General features: G+C 44.7%; 1 protein-coding gene across 3 annotated transcripts in view; it reads right to left on the reverse strand.

Moving 5' to 3' along the window:
* GLRA3 (glycine receptor alpha 3) overlaps window positions 1-17,286 on the reverse strand; it is a 419,963-nt gene that overhangs the window by 234,622 nt on the left and 168,055 nt on the right. The gene's annotated exons all lie outside the window — the stretch shown is intronic.

A 17,286-nucleotide genomic window follows, 5' to 3' on the forward strand; every position in this document is an offset into this window, starting at 1 on the left:
GCACCGAAACAACTGTTGTTTGACACTCCTTGTCTTTATGTTTTATTCAATGACCTAATAAATTCACACTTTATGGAACGTCTATAATGAGTGCTGCTTCATACCTATCTTTGCTTGCAAGCTTTCAGTGTAATGATTAAAGAAGCACTCGTCCCATAAAATATTTTATTCTTCTAATATACTGCAATCATCATATTATATAGCACTGTCTACTTACAATTGCTCATTTTTCCATTCTACCAAGTTAATTCTTCTGTTTTGTATTAGGTCTATAACATCACATGAATATAAACTGAATCTATCTAAGCTCTATGTGGAAATAGGAATTGAATTTTCCCTGTATGAGTCATAGGTTACTGCCAAAGTCCCTAGTAGGTGGGAGGAGTTGAAGAGGGAATGATAAATGTATGAAAAAGGGACTTCCTGTTTCTACACAGAACAGAGAAAGGAGAAGTATTTGCTGAGTAGAAAGGCAAAATGGGCAATTGTAAATACACAGTGCTACTTTATATATATGTATATTATAACCTACATGATGGAGAACTTAAATGTGTGCATATTTGCTAGAGAGGAGCAGACCAGGAAAAATTCTAATTTGCCTGTTTACTTGTGGTTTTTTTTGTGTTTTTCCTGGGAAATTTGAGGGAGAAGTAGTCCTTAAATTTAATATCCATTATTATGCACTGGAGTGTCTCCAGACTCCAGAGAATAATAAATGTAATATGTAAAAATAACAAAAGTCATTAACCTCACCTTGTACTCAACTCTCATACTCTTCTGCTACTCATTGTTAATTCGTTTGGTTCTCGTTCCTTCTAATTCTGCATCTTGTGATGTACGCGCATGAACTCCCATGCGTATGAGCATATGTTCCTGAGTAGAGGTGAGTGAATATTTCAATGTTCGGTTCGGATTACGTTTGCCGAATTTGCAATATTCGCTGATTAATTCGTCGAATATTCGCTGAAAAAAACAAATGCAATTCATGTCAATGGGAGGCAAAAGCAAACGCATCCACAACACCTTATAATGGCCCCAAATGCTGCCAAAACACATCAAATGAGGGACAGACACAAGGAAAGAGGCCTCAATTCACCCACAGTACAGATTTTAGCATGGCACTGCAGCAATCAGCCAGACATGAGGTATCGGGCCTGGGACAGCATTTACAGCTTTCAGTTGAACGTTACAGTAAGACAAGGTGGGTGAGGGATTGGTGTAGGGCCCCTTTGCTGGGAGCCCTGATACCACATGAAACACCTATACCTGCTTTCATGCTGAGCCACACTCAGGTGGAACAAATTTCAGTTTTGTAGACTACCATTATCAGAAAAATTTAAGGACAGTAACACGAGTAGTTGAGTCAAAGGAAGTGGAGGCCTGACAGTCTTGGAGGTCTACTGCTACAGGCCACACACATGAAGGAGACCCAACCACAAGTGTTTTTTGACAGACACCACCAAAGTTCCATCAATTTCACACAGCATAGATAGTATAATAGGGACTGACAGGTCTTCTACTACACCCAATCCAACAGATGGACAGCCAACCAGGAGTGTTCACATGTCTAAAAGTTATTGGCAGACACAACCAAAGTGGCAGTAATTTCACCACAGTAGAAATAGTATAACAGGGAAAGACAGTTCTTCCACTACACCCAATACAGCAGATGGACACCCAACAAGGAGTGTTCACGTTTAAAGAAATAAAAGCCTTACACCACAGAAGTGGCATCAATTTCACCACAGTAGAAATAGTATAAAAGGGACCGACAGTTTTTCAACTACACCCAATGCAGCAGATGGAAACCCAACAAGGAGTGTTCACATTTAAAAAATTGAGGGCCTAAAACCATCGAAGTGGAAAAACTGTCACGAGAATAGAAATGTTATAATTGGGACCGAGACATCTTCCTCTACAGCTAACCCAGCAGATGTAGACCAACCATGACTGTTCACATTTCCACAAATTTGTGTTAACATCAGCAACAGCAGCAGTAGCCACAGCATTCACAGAAGCCACACTAAAGATATCACAGATTGCAGTTACGTGACATTAATGCATCACACTAAAAAATGCAATATCACCTAGTCTGTACAGTCTGCGATTGGGGTGCAAAAGTCCTTGGAGATCTATGACTTATTCATCTTATGAAACTTAGGCAGTCTACACCTTCAGTGGACAGCCACTGCGCATATCCGTCAGGACACTACCTGCAGTGGTGAAGACACGTTCTGAGAGAACGCTGGCTGCAAGGTACAATAAAACATCCAAGGCGTGTGAGGCTAGCTCAGGCTACTCATCCATTTTGGAAGACCAAAATGTGAAAGTGTCCAAACCCTCCCTGATTGTATTGATATTTAGTTCTAGATATTCTCCATTCAGTCACCACGTGTAAGACTTGGAGTCTGTTGTGCTGGTGCACGAGTTGATCTAAAAAAATGTGTCAAAGGACTCACAGAAATTGCTTCTTCCACCGCTGCTGCTGCTAATGTTTTGGTGTTGACAAATTGACGTGCCAGAGGTTGGAAGTCTACAGCTGCGATGTGAACTGTGTGGTTCACTGCTGTCTTGGGGAAAAGCTCTTTTAAGGTTATGTAAAAGTGTGTTTTGATATTCCAGCATTTGTGAGTTCCTTTCTAGGGCGGGAATCATCTGGCAAAATTCAGTTTTATAACATGGATCAAACAAAGAGGCAACCCAGTAGTCAGCATTATTCCTAATTATAACTAAACAGGGCATCATATTGCAGATGCAGCAAGAAGGCACTCATATGTCGGGTTCTACCATGAGTGTTAGAATAAAACATGGCACTACCGTGAGGGTGCACAAGTATGGTCCCCAACCAGAAAAATGACATAGAAAAACTTGGCACTCAACTTAAATGTCCAAGAAAAAATTAATGTTGTCTGCGATCAATACATCAGTCAAACGTCTGACCTTCTTCAGTGTACCGACTGCTTATGTATGGCACTTGTATGGACAAAGGCTTTAAGCATACAACGGTTGTGGCACCTAGTGGCACAAAAGAATTGGTAAAGACAGCCAGGAGAGTTTTTTTTATCTTCAAGATAAATGATTGTGGCACCTAGTGGTGCGAAAGAAATGGTGAGGACAGCCAGGGGTGTTTAGACCACGGTCCTGAAGTAGAAGGAGCCAGAACTAGGTCTATGGCATGTGATAGGGCTGTTAAGGTATACAATGTAGACCTGGTATCCACCGGTCGTCATTGGACATTGGTGTCAAGTGGGGAAGCATGTCCCAGTGGCTCTGGTGTTGTGCCACATCTGTACTGCATTGGCCCAGGCTATATGACTTGACATACTGCATCATGGCTCGTTTCTGCTGCCACAGTCGCTGCAACATGTGCAGAGTGGAATTTCACCATGTCGGCACATCGCATATCAAACTGTTAACTGGCATGGATGAAGACCTCTGTATCGATGCAAGTTGATGAGCAGAGTGGTGCGAACGGCAGAAATGAGCACACAGGTTACGTGCTTTCTGGAGCAGCTCACCCAGGACATTGGCTGAGCAAATGCTGTACCACCAGGTTCAGGATGTGAGCCATGCAAGGCACTTGTGTGTGCTTGCCTCACCATAGGGCCGCCACCAGGTTCGCACCGTTATCGGACATTGCCTTCCCTGGATGCAGGTTCAGCAGAGACAGCCATTGATCAAATTCAGCCTGTAGAGCTGTCCACAACTCTTCAGCTGTACGACTGCGATCTTCAAGGCATATCAATTTTAAGACTGCTTGATTGCGGTGAGCCCTGGCTGCGGAGTACTGATGTGGTGGGGGTTCGCACTGCACTGTTGGAATGTGAGTCTCATTAAGGCAGAGGTTGAAGGCTCACAAGGAAGCTCTAGACAAGATAGAGGAGGCAGAAGCAGTGGAGGGAGTGTTAAATGTATAGATTTGTCCTGCAAGCCTTAGGGATTACAAGACTTGTGGCGCAGCGCCTGTACCCACAGCCACCAGAGTGCCCAGTCAGCGAGATGTATCGTCCCTGGCCATGCTTACTCTTCCAAGTGTCTGCGGTGAAATGCATCCTGGCATACAGAGATTTTGTCAAGGAATGGGTGATGTTGTCTGTGACATGCTGGTGTAGCACAGGCACAGCTTTCTTAGAAAAGTAATAACGACTGGGTAATTGGTACTACGGACTTCAGCTTTCAAAAACCATCTGTATCTACCAGGTGGAAAGACAGCATTTCCAATGGCCAACAAATTGAAGATGGTGGAGTTCAACCTCTTAGCTTTGTCATGCATATGAGGAAACAATCTTTTACGTGACCATAACTGCGGAACCGTGGGCTGGCTGCAGTGCTGAGAGAGTGCAGAGTATGGTGAACCGGACAAACTGCTGGACCGTGAGGGAGGTGCAGGCGGAGATGTTACTGGGGATTGCGAAACTTGTGGTGTGCTCATTTTCTGAGATCGGTCAAAAGCAGCAGGCATGTCCACTTCCATTACAGCTGAAGGCAGCCTCTCAGTCAGCATGACTGGAGTGGTTAAAGAACCTGAGGTTCTGCGGTCGAAGACCTGGGTCTCGATAGTCAGCACGGTAACAGAGGAGGAGGAAAAAGCAGCAGATGTGATTGATGGGGCGACTGATGGTGGATGAGGTCCGCTGGTCCGCCTTTTTGCACAGTGTGATTCCCACAGTAAAGCATGTTGATTGAGCATGTGAAGACTCATACATGTAGTAGTCAAATTATTGCACACTTTACCTCGACACAGTTTTTTTGCAAAATTGGCAGATTACGTGAGTTGGCTCATCCTTTGCAGTGTCAAAAAAGGCCCAGGCTAGGCAACCTTTGCCACCCCTGCGAGCTGAAGACCCTTGGACGCTGCTGGTCAGAGGCACAGTTCTGGCTGAGGATGCATCATATGTTGTGGCTGCATCACTACGTCTCTGTGAAGGACGTCGCAAACTAAACTCGTCTTCCTCCTCAAGTGACCTACTCAGCTGTGTGCCTCTATGTTCATGTAAACTGGGATCTAACACCTCATCACCATCCTCTGTGTTATCACATTCCTCACCCTTGGAGTCACTCTTTTCCCCTTCTTGCCCTGACAGCACAGTACATTCTGCGTGAGCCTCAGATATCTGTCTCATCCGGATCACCTCAACCCTAGGGGTTAGCGTCTGATGACAAGGGTCAGAATGCTGGTACGTATTTCGTCCTGCCCCTGATCCAAGCTAAAAAAATTTTGGGCATCGGTGCTGATTTCCCGCTCTTGACTCTATGAAGATTTTGAGTACACTTCTGATGAACATGTCATAGCATGTGTGAAAAGCTCTTCAGACTCACCCATCTGTGGTTCCATACAGTCAGTTGAGTGGTTGGATAGTTGGGACATGGGGGAAGCAAGGGCAATTTGGTTCCACCTCACATCACTTGGTGTGATGTTGAGGTGGAGGAAGAGGAACAGAGGCCACTTTAAGCTGCACTTGCCATCCACTTGAGTACATGCTCTTTCTGGGCATCATCGATATGGAGTACCACTGTGCATCTGCCAAAGAAAGGTAGTGGTGTAGCTTGTCCAGTAACATAGGTTGTAGGTTGTCTTTGCATAGGATGTGACTTTGTTTCACTAGTGGTTTCACAAACATTACCACCTACCCCACGTACACCTTGAACACCACGCCTAATTCCCCTTCCACCACGGCCTCGCTTTTTCCCAGTCATGTTGCTAAGAAAGTGTCGTAGGAGCACAGTATTAGCAACCAAAAACTAGATTTTAAACTCTGCACCACTTCTGAACAGCTGAATTTCAGCGACAGTAAATTCAAAGTTGAAATATGGCGTGCTATATTGTGTTAGTGACAGAGAAAAGTATTGTTTGAATGTGAATGAGGCCTGTTTGACAAAGAAGTTATGCTACAAGCAATTTTAAAGTCAGGTCCCCTACTGTATGACACTAGGAACAGAAGAATTTTTGTGGCCTATGGATCGGGCCTCTATAGCATACTAGATGCTACAAACTATTTTTAAAGTCAGGTCCCTTACTGTTTGACGTTAATAACAGAAGACTTTTTTGCAGCCTCTGGATCAGGCCTCTATAACACAATAGATGCTACAAACTATTTTAAAACCTGGTCCCTTACTGTATGACGTTAATAACAGAAGAATTTTTTGTGGTCTATGGATCAGGCCTCTACAGCTTAATTTCAACCAACCAAAATGCAAAGTGTGATATGGCGGGTTGTCTAACTTTTCGCAACTGAAAAATTATAATTTTTTTTAATGTGCCTTAGGTCTGCAGATAGGTTCATATCACCACCGCAAAATGGCAACGTGGTATACTGCAGGCTGTTTCACATTTAGCAACAGAAAAAGTTATAACTTTTTTTTAATGTGCCTTAGGTCTGCAGACAGTTTTATATTAAAACGGCACTAAATGACAAGGTGTGATACAGCAGGCTGTTTTATTCTTTCACTAGCTACATGTGAATTAGAATGCTATACTTGTGCATGGATCACAATAGAAGCAGTGCACAATACATGTCCTGCTGGCTTTCTTTGTGGACCTCAGTAATGTCCAAAACGGAAAAAAAAAATATTCTGGAAGGTAAATTTAAAAGCTACACTGGACAGTAGCTCACTACACTATCTGACTGATATAAAACTACTTAGCTAATTAGCTAAAATGTGGGATACAGCAGGTTTTTTCACATTTACCTAGTGAAAAAATATTAATTAGAATGCTATACTTGTGCATGGAGCACAATAGAAGCAATGCACAACACATGCCCTGCTGGCTTTGTCTATGATCTCAGTAATGGCCACCCAAAAAATTCTGGAAGGTAAATTTTACAGGCATACTGAACACCATCTAGCTACACTATCTGACTGATATACAACCGCCTAACTAACTAGCTAAAATCTTGCTGTTAACAGTGCCAGCATCAGGAGCAGCCTCTCTGCGCTGTTACAGCGTCAAAACGGTGCTAAATCAAGATGTCCACAATGTATATGGAGAGGGACATGTGATTTGAGCAGCCAATGACACAAGCTTTTGTGTCAGGACATTATGGGTGTTTTCTGCGCCCTGATTGACTAACCGCAATGTGCACATGTAAAGTTAGGAATAATAAAAAAAATGACTGCTTACTAGAACGCCGCGCCTTTGAGCACTGCAAACCCCTTCCCTTCATCAAACACGTGCCAAATGCTCATGATACACCACCATTATCATTGCTAAAGTGCTGAAAATATTTTGGTGGCAACTCAAACATTTTCTATATGAAAGTTAATTAGAAATGTAAGCTCAAAAATTCAATATGAGTTTGAAGCGAGCATTACTCAACCAATCATAAATAAAATACAACCTTTATTGAAGCTTATCTAAAAACAAGACAACCACACAGAAAACCAACAAATAACCGTGTCACCTATTTTGGCCCTACACTGGGGCCCTGATAGCAGCTACCTACCAGCGGAGGTTGGCACCCTACACACAATCGAGATTGGCGCCCCCACTTCACTATGGCTATTATTCCTAAATGACCCTGGACTGGTGCAGCACACAGTCACCCATTTAACCAGGAAAGGAGTGTAAAGGTGTCGCCGATATAACTAGGTTATTAGGCAACAATAGAAAAAGTGCAAACAAAGTGCTGTAAACACAAGACATAAAGTGACATGTGCAGACAAATGAGTACCTGACTGTACTGTTCCCTGTGACTGAACAACTTCCTGTCAGCGGAGGTTGGCACCCTACTGGTCAGCAGAATGGCGCCCCCGCTCTACGACGGCTATCCCTTAAGTCCCTGATATGACTGATAAATCAAGTAAGGATAGCAAAAACTTGATAGCCAGAAGGTACATTTTAACCCATTAGCCCATTATTGGCCCATATGAGAAAAAAGTATAATTCATATTGATAACAATAGAAGGGTACTCAAAGTTAGTAGCTGATGAAGTGAAACCTCAACGCGTTTCTCCTATTCGGATCATCAGGAGGTGGATAATCAGATGCTGTGTGAAAGCTGACCAAAATACCCCATATATATAACCTAGCAGTCAAAAAACAGCCAATAGATGACAACCTCTCCTCCATATTACAGAGGTCCCATTAGCAAGATGTAGCCAAGTGGGGCTAGGCATAGGTAGAAACATACAAATGGCAGTGCTCTTATACTCTATAAACTGAAAAAGGGCTTTGTGAAATAGATGGATCAGCCCATGATGGGTGGATGCAACTGTCAATCACATTTGTGGCCAATGGGTTAACAGACTGCTGGGCGGTGGTGGTTAGCGTGCGTTCCACATGGAGCGCAGATTAGCTCACAGCTGTTATCAAATGCTGCCAGGAAGCAATGATGCTGAGTGCGCTTCCTGTTCCACAAGTAAGGGCGCAGGTCAGCGATGTACTGCGCATGTCAGACATTTCTATAAGCAAAAGGCAGGCTGCCGCTATTACCGCGCATGCCCCGAGCGTCTCCCGGGCAACAAGAAGCCACACACTCCACCAATCGCTGATGACTGTGGGCGCATCCTCAGATGACTCCTTTCTGTCACATCCACCCTAGATGTCTCTACAAACAGTAATAAACACCCCCAAAGTATCTCTAGAGTAACAGGACGCGCCGCCCGCTACACCAATCAATGATGGATAGGGCGCACATCCAGAAAACCCCTAGCTATTACATCTGCCCGGAGTGTCACTGCATATATTATTACCGCCATCCACTGCACATACTCAAGGCATATTATTGATGGCAAACGCAATGCCCAGAGTATCTCTGCAAATGTTATTACCGCCATCCACTATACATTCTCAGGGCATATTCTTGATGGAAAACGCACATTATTTTGATAGTGGACACTGTCAGTCTCATAATATAGACAATCAATGATGACACTATATAGCACCAGACATTATCAATATTATTATTTGTTGTAAGAATACATATAAGGGGGACAATGAATCTGAATAATAAAGGGGAAAGGTCAAAAAAGTACAATAAAGGGATAAATAGATAACAAAATGTACATATATACAAATGAAATTAATTCCATATTTTTGTTAGCTCACAATAATTTGTGAATCCCCCCAAAAAGGGGAAAATTGTATTGTATGGCAAGAAACTAAGGCCCTATCGTCCACTGAGAACTTATAAAAAACACGCATAAGACAGACTTTCATTAAGGCCCTTTGGCCCTATGGACTCCAGCCTGTGGATCCACATACATTCTCTTTGTAATAATAGTCTGTCAAAATTTCCACCTCTAGGGTTCTTTTTAACCACCTCAATAACAGAGAAACAAATCTCCTCCAGATTACCCTTGTGCGTCTCATTCGGATGTTTTGCCAGAGGGGTGTCGCAGTCGTGCCTAATATCTCCAATATGCTCACCCACTCTGCCCTGGAATTCCTTTAAAGTTTTACCCACATAGTCCTTCGGGCAACTACATGTTGCCACATATATTAGACCCGAGGTCTTACAGTTAGAGAAATCTCTCTGATGGAATATCCTGCCATTTGAGGAACTTGTGATGGATTTACATGGTTTCATATATTTAAAGTTCACACAGTTTCCACATTTAAAAAAACCACAAGTTTTGCGGTCCAGCCAAGTACCCGCTGGATTGGTTCCTCTGAAAAAACTATGTACCAAGTTATCCTTGGCAGAACGCCCCTTCCTAAATGTTATCATGGGGCGCGGGCCTACAATCTCACCTCGTGATCATGGCTAAATGGGATTATATTAAAATGTGCAACACCATTTTAACTGATGTGGAGACATATGAAACCCTACACTCTGATCCCTCTATGAAATATAAGGGTGAATTGAAAGAGATACTGGAAACAGCAAGGACAGCTAATATAATATCTAAGAATGAGTTTGAATTTCTATACCCGTCTCAACCCTTGATTGCTACCTTCTACACCTTACCCAAGGTGCATAAGGGACTCAACCCCCTCAAAGGACATCCAATCGTCTCGGGGTCGGACTCCCTTACTCAAAATTGTGGGGTATACATTGATCAGATACTCCGTCCCTTTGTTTTGACTTTACCGTCATACATTAGGGATACCTCGGATCTCCTATTGAAGCTTGAGGGAATTCAGATGACGGAGAACTCCATGTTGGCCTCAATAGATGTTGAGGCATTGTATAGTAATATATCACATGAATTAGGCCTCGAGGCGATTGGATACTTTTTAAAATCAAGAGCAATACAATGTAAGGCCCATAATGAATTTGTGCTGGAATTATTACGGTTTACCCTTACCAAGAATATCTTTTTATTTGACAGGAAGTACTTCCACCAGCTCAGGGGCACCGCTATGGGCAATCCCTGTGCGCCTATGTATGCTGGGTTGTTCCTGGGCTGGTGGGAGGAAACCCTGGTCTTCCCTGATGAACCCAAATGTTGGCAAGAACATATTGGAACATGGTATAGATTAATTAATGACGTTTTTATCATCTGGCAGGGGACAGAATGTGGTTTTTTAGAGTTCATCGAGGAATTAAATGAAAATACAATTGGTATGAAATTCACCTATGAATTGGGTAAGACCACCTTACCATTCCTTGGTGTTCTGATTCAGAAAGGGGAGGATGATTTTTTGAGATCTCAAATATATCATAAGCCAACCAGCACAAATAGTTTAATACGCTGGGATAGCCATCACCCAGATGCACTTAAACGTGGTATCCCAAAAGACCAGTTTTTAAGATTAAGAAGAAATTGCTCGGACATGGAGGCTTTTAAATATCAATCAGTAGATATGAAGAGGAGATTCTTGGAAAAGGGTTACCCTAGGTCTATCATCGAACAATCATATAATTTTGCCTCAATTCAAGATAGGAATTCCCTGTTACAAACTAAACCCAACAGTTCTGAGAAAATACTGGATGTCACCAAAACCATTGGCACTTTTGATTGCCAGAATAAAAGAGTTAGGGGGATTCTAAACAAACATTGGAATATTCTAACATCAGACCCCGATTTGAGTGAGATTGTAGGCCCGCGCCCCATGATAACATTTGGGAAGGGGCGTTCTATCAAGGATAACTTTATACATAGTATTTTCAGAAGAACCAATCCAGCGGGTACTTGGCTGGACCGCAAAACTTGTGGTTTTTTTAAATGTGGAAACTGTGTGAACTGTAAATATATGAAACCATGTAAATCCATCACAAGTTCCTCAAATGGCAGGATATTCCATCAGAGAGATTTCTCTAACTGTAAGACCTCGGGTCTAATATATGTGGCAACATGTAGTTGCCCGAAGGACTATGTGAGTAAAACTTTAAGGGAATTCCGGGGCAGAGTGGGTGAGCATATTGGTGATATTAGGCACGACCGCGATACCCCTCTGGCAAAACATCTGAATGAGACGCACAAGAGTAATCTGGAGGAGATTTGTTTCTCTGTTATTGAGGTGGTTAAAAAGAACCCTAGAGGTGGAAATTTTGACAGACTATTATTACAAAGAGAATTTATGTGGATCCACAGGCTGGAGTCCATAGGACCAAAGGGACTTAATGAAAGTCTGTCTTATGCGTGTTTTTTATTAGTTCTCAGTGGACGATAGGGTCTTAGTTTCTTGCCATACAATACAATTTTCCCCTTTTTTGGGGGATTCACAAATTATTGTGAGCTAACAAAAATATGGAATCAATTTCATTTGTATATATGTAACATTTTGTTATCTATTTATCCCTTTATTGTACTTTTTTGACCTTTCCCCTTTATTATTCAGATTCATTGACCCCCTTATATGTATTCTTACAACATATAATAATATTGATAATGTCTGGTGCTATATAGTGTCATCATTGATTGTCTATATTATGAGACTGGCAGCGTCCACTCTCAAAATAATGTACGTTTTCCATCAAGAATATGCCCTGAGAATGTATAGTGGATGGCGGTAGTAACATATGCAGGGATACTCTGGGTATTGCGTTTGCCATCAATAATATGCCTTGAGTATGTGCAGTGGATGGCAGTAATAATATATACAGTGACACTCCGGGCAGATGTAATAGCTAGGGGTTTTCTGGATGTGCGCCCTATCCATCATTGATTGGTGTAGCGGGCGGCACGTCCTGTTACCCTAGAGATACTTTGGGGCTGTTTATTAATGTTTTTAGAGACATCTAGGGCGGATGTGATTGAAAGGAGTCATCTGAGCATGCGCCCACAGTCATCAGCGATTGGTGGAGTGTGTGGCTTCTTGTTGCCCGGGAGACGCTCGGGGCATGCGCGGTAATAGCGGCAGCCTGCCTTTTGCTTATAGAAATGTCTGACATGCGCAGTACATCGCTGACCTGCGCCCTTACTTGTGGAACAGGGAGCGCACTCAGCGTCATTGCTTCCTGGCAGCATTTGATAACAGCTGTGAGCTAACCTGCGCTCCATGTGGAACGCACCTGCGCCTTACTTGTGGAACAGGTGTCAGGAGCCCCGCACTGCACTTGCTCACTGTGCCAGTGCGGGTGTCCTGAGTACAAAGACAGTACTCACAGATACCTGTGGAGCAGGGCAGCAGTGGTGACGATGCATGCTTCAGAGTATCAGGACCTGAAGCACATGACTGCTGGGGGTATGGCCTAAGCTCCACAGATCTAGGAGCTGCAGGGAAACTCCTAGAAAGGTAACTACGGGGCAATGTTACCAAGGGGCATAGACAGAGACAGAAACCAGATGAAGCCAGGGTCAAAGCACCAGATAGCAATACAGTACCACGGGGTTTAGACAGAAAGGATAGTCAGGACGTAGCAATAGGTCAGAAAACCAGAACGGGCAATAGACGGTACAATAGGGACAAACTGTAACGGAGTAACGATAGCCAAGCCAGGAGGTCAGAACCGGAGAAGACAGTAGTACCAAAGCGAGAGACGGAGTATAGAGTGAGGGAACAGGCCGGGTCATACACGGGAAGCAAACAAGCAACGCAGAATACACGAACACCAGGGGTCAGACACACCAGAACAACAGTATAGCTGACAGAGAAACCTGGTAAAGAGTGAGTATAAATACCCCTCCCAGATCCAGAAAGAGGCCATGAACACTTAACCCTGTGAGTGCAGGGCAAGAACCCTGTTCAAACCATGACAGTACCCCCTTCTTAACGGGGGGCCACTGGACCCCCAGGCTTGTCTGGGTATCTGGCGTGGAAAGCCCGCACCAGACGATCCGCATGCACCGAACTGGCCGGAACCCATGACCGATCCTCCAGAGAGTACCCCTTCCAGTGTATCAGATACTGGAGTCTCCGGCGCACCCACCGGGAGTCAACAATGCACCCTACTTCATACTCCAGCTGCCCCTCTACCAGCACTGGCAGAGCATTTGATGAGGGATCCCTTCTCACCGTCCCCACAGGCTTTAACAGGGACCTGTGGAAGACATTAGAAATTTTAAAGGAGGTGGGCAGCTGCAGTCGGTAGGCTACTGGGTTAACAACCTCCACAACTTTGTATGGGCCAAAAAACTTGGGGCCCAGCTTTATAGAAGTATCTTAAGCTTGATATTGTGGGTGGATAGCCACACCTTCTCCCCTACTGCAAATGCTGGACCTGGCCCCCTCCTCCTGTCAGCAAACCGCTTATAGTTTTCCTGGGCCTTGGAAATATTCCTCTGAACCTCCCTCCAAAGAATTCTAAGACGTTGTGTCACATCCTCAGCACCAGGACAACCTGAATCCATACGTGAAAACTCTCCAAAATGTGGGTTAAAGCCATAGTTGACCTGAAAAGGAGATTTCCCAGTAGACTGACTCACACGACCGTTGAATGCAAACTCTGCCATGGGCAATACCTCACACCAGTCCTCCTGCCTGGAAGAGGCCAAGCATCTCAGAATCTGCTCCAACGATTGGTTCGTGCGCTCCGTCTGTCCATTAGACTTTGGGTGGTAGGCAGAGGAGAAGGACAACGAAATCCCCAGCTTTTTGCAAAAAGCCCTCCAGAACCTGGCTACAAACTGTACCCCTCTGTCTGACACCACATTCATATGCACTCCATGTAACCTAATTATATGCTGCATAAATAAGCGGGCCAGGGTTTCAGCAGATGGTAACGCGGGGAGAGGTACAAAGTGAGCTTGTTTTGAAAACCTATCCACCACCACCCATATCACCGAGTTGCCCCTGGAAGGAGGAAGATTTGTGATAAAATCCACGGACAAATGTGTCCATGGTCTATCCGGAATTGGCAAAGGCACCAATTCCCCGGCCGGCCGGACCTGAGAACTTTTAGAACGAGCGCACACCCCACATTCAGTCACAAACTTTTTAATATCTGTTACCATAGAGGGCCACCAGAAATCCCTCGCAATTGCCCCCCCCCGGGTAGCTGCAATCCCAGGATGAGCACTCAACACAGAATCATGAAATTCCTGCATAAGTCCGAGACGGAAACGTTCCAGTACAAACAATTTACCTGGGGGTTTACCACCAGGAGCCCGAGCCTGGGCCTCCAAAATCCCTCTCTGTAACTCAGATGAGATTTCGGCCACCACTAGTCCTGGCTGAAGAATGGAGAAGGGAGGTTCTGGAGGGGACACCGAATCAAAGCTTCGGGACAAGGCATCAGCCTTGATGTTTTTAGATCCCGGGCGGAATGTGATGGTAAACTGAAAACGAGAAAAAAAAAAAGTGCCCACCGAGCCTGTCTGGGGGTCAATCTCTTGGCAGACTCGATATAGGCCAAATTTTTGTGATCAGTGATGACTGTAATGGGATGAACAGACCCCTCCAGGAAATGCCTCCATTCTTCAAAAGCCAACTTTACCGCCAACAACTCTCTATTGCCGACATCATAATTTCTCTCGGCAGAGGAAAATTTTTTAGAGAAGAAGGCGCAAGGCCTCAGGTAAGTAAGGGTAGGAGGGCCCTGAGATAAAACTTCCCCCACCCCCACTTCCAAGGCATCAACCTCCACGACAAAAGGTCTTGACGGGTCGGGTTGTACCAATACAGGGGCTGAAGAAAAGCACTTTTTTAATGTCATGAAAGAGTTTTTTGCAGCTACAGACCAATTTTTTACATCAGCTCCCTTGAGAGTGAGGTCCGTTAGAGGCTTTACCACCTGCGAAAAGCCCTTAATAAATTTCCTATAAAAGTTGGCAAAGCCCAAAAATCGTTGCAACCCTTTCAAGTCATGAGGTTGCACCCACTCCGTAACAGCCTGGACTTTCTTAGGATCCATGTGGAACCCCTCCCCTGACACAATCAACCCCAGAAAGGATACTTCTTGCATGAAAAATGAGCATTTTTCCAGCTTGGCATACAAATGATTCTCCCTCAGTCTCATGAGAACCATCCGCAAATGGTGCAAGTGAGATTGACTGTCCACCGAGTACACCAGAATGTCATCCAAATAGATAACCACAAAACGATCGATTAAATCAGAGAAAATTACATTAATAAAATTCTGAAAAACAGCAGGAGCGTTGGTGAGACCAAAGGGCATAACCAAGTTTTCGAACAGCCCTTCAGTCGTCAGGAATGCTGTTTTCCATTCGTCCCCTTCACGGACTCTTATAAGGTTATATGCCCCACGTAAATCCAGTTTAGAGAACCACTTGGCCCCGGTGAGTTGGTTACATAGATCAGGAATTAGGGGGAGAGGGTATGTATTTTTCACAGTAATTTTGTTTAATTCCCGAAAGTCGAGGCACGGCCGCAAACTACCATCTTTTTTCTTAACAAAAAAGAAGCCCGCTGCCACAGGTGAAACAGAAGGCCTAATATGCCCTTTGCGGAGACTCTCAGTAATGTACTCCTTCATGGCTAGACGTTCGGGCCCGGACAAATTGAACAGGCGAGCCTTGGGTAACTTGGCTCCAGGGACTAGATTAATGGCACAATCAAAGGGTCTATGTGGTGGTAGCGCCTCAGCCTCACTTTCAGAAAATACCTCTTCAAAATCTTTCAGGCACTCCGGAATACCTTCCAGATCGACAGACGACACGGACACAGATTTTACTGGGGTGACAAGGGTTGTCAAGTTACAACATAGACCGTTAGCCATACAACCCCACTGAATGATCTCCCCTGTGACCCAGTCAATAGTAGGATTGTGACGTTGAAGCCAAGGCATACCCAGTATCAGTCCAGCCGGCAGATTATTTATGACAAAACATCTTAATTTTTCCACGTGAGTGGAACCCACTTTCAGAGAAAAGGTATCAGTCATGAAACAAATTCCCTCCTGGGTGATAGGAGAAGAATCAATTGCCACGATTTTAACAGGATCTTTTAACCTGACTGTCCCTATCTTATGAAAAGTCACAACTTTGGCATCGATCAGATTAATAGAAGAACCACAGTCAACAAAGGCGGTAGTCCCAACCGGACCACCTGTAAGTTCCAATTCCACCGGAAGCAGAATTTTAGTAAGCAAGTAAAAGGGTACCTGGCAGTCTGGGCAACCTCCTCGATTGTTACCCAGACTCAGTCGTTTTCCTGACAGCTTCACTGAAGAAGGGCAAGAAGGACAGTTCCTTCTCCAATGTCCAGCGGATCCACAGTAAAAGCACAATTGGTTGTTTCTTCGGTGTCTCCTCTCTTTTTCCTCCAATGACGTGGCACCAACCTCCATGGGCTCAGGACTAGATGCAGAGTCTCTCAGATTGGAGAATAAAGGGGTCTCCTGCAGCATGACCCCTCTTGCCCGCAGCCTGCGGTCCATGCGGACGGCCTGGATCATAGCGTCCTCCAAAGAATCCGGTGGAGGATGAAGGGCTAGGGCATCTTTCAAACGTTCGGACAGGCCTCTACAGAACAAACCCCGGAGGGCAGCGTCATCCCAGGAGACCTCCGCTGCCCAGCGTCTGAACTCAGAGCAGAACCATTCAGCAGAGTTCCTTCCCTGTGTCACACTCATCACCATATCCTCTGCCAGACGCACTCTATCAGGCTCATCATAAATGTGCCCCAGAGCCTCAAAGAACAAATTCACAGACATGCGTTCAGGAGCAGAGGAAGAGAGAGAGAAAGCCCATGCCTGTGGAGCCCCCCGAAGTAGGGAAATGACGACCCCCACCCTCTGGAACTCATCCCCGGAAGAGCGGGGCCTCAGAGAAAAAAACAGCTTGCATCCTTCTCTGAAAGACCTGAACTCCTTTTTATCCCCTGAGAAAAGGTCTGGCAATTTGACCGGAGATTCTGGGAATGCCAATGACACATCTCTATCCCCAGCACAAGAATCCCCTGTAGCGGCAGCCCCCTGTACCGTATCCACCAACTGTTGCTGGGTCTGGGCCATCGGGCGCTGTTCCACATTAAGTATGTGGAACATTTGGGTCAGG

Source organism: Dendrobates tinctorius, unplaced genomic scaffold (assembly GCF_039654945.1).
Source record: "Dendrobates tinctorius isolate UK_male_01 unplaced genomic scaffold, ASM3965494v1 ptg000008l, whole genome shotgun sequence".
Taxonomy (NCBI): domain Eukaryota; kingdom Metazoa; phylum Chordata; class Amphibia; order Anura; family Dendrobatidae; genus Dendrobates; species Dendrobates tinctorius.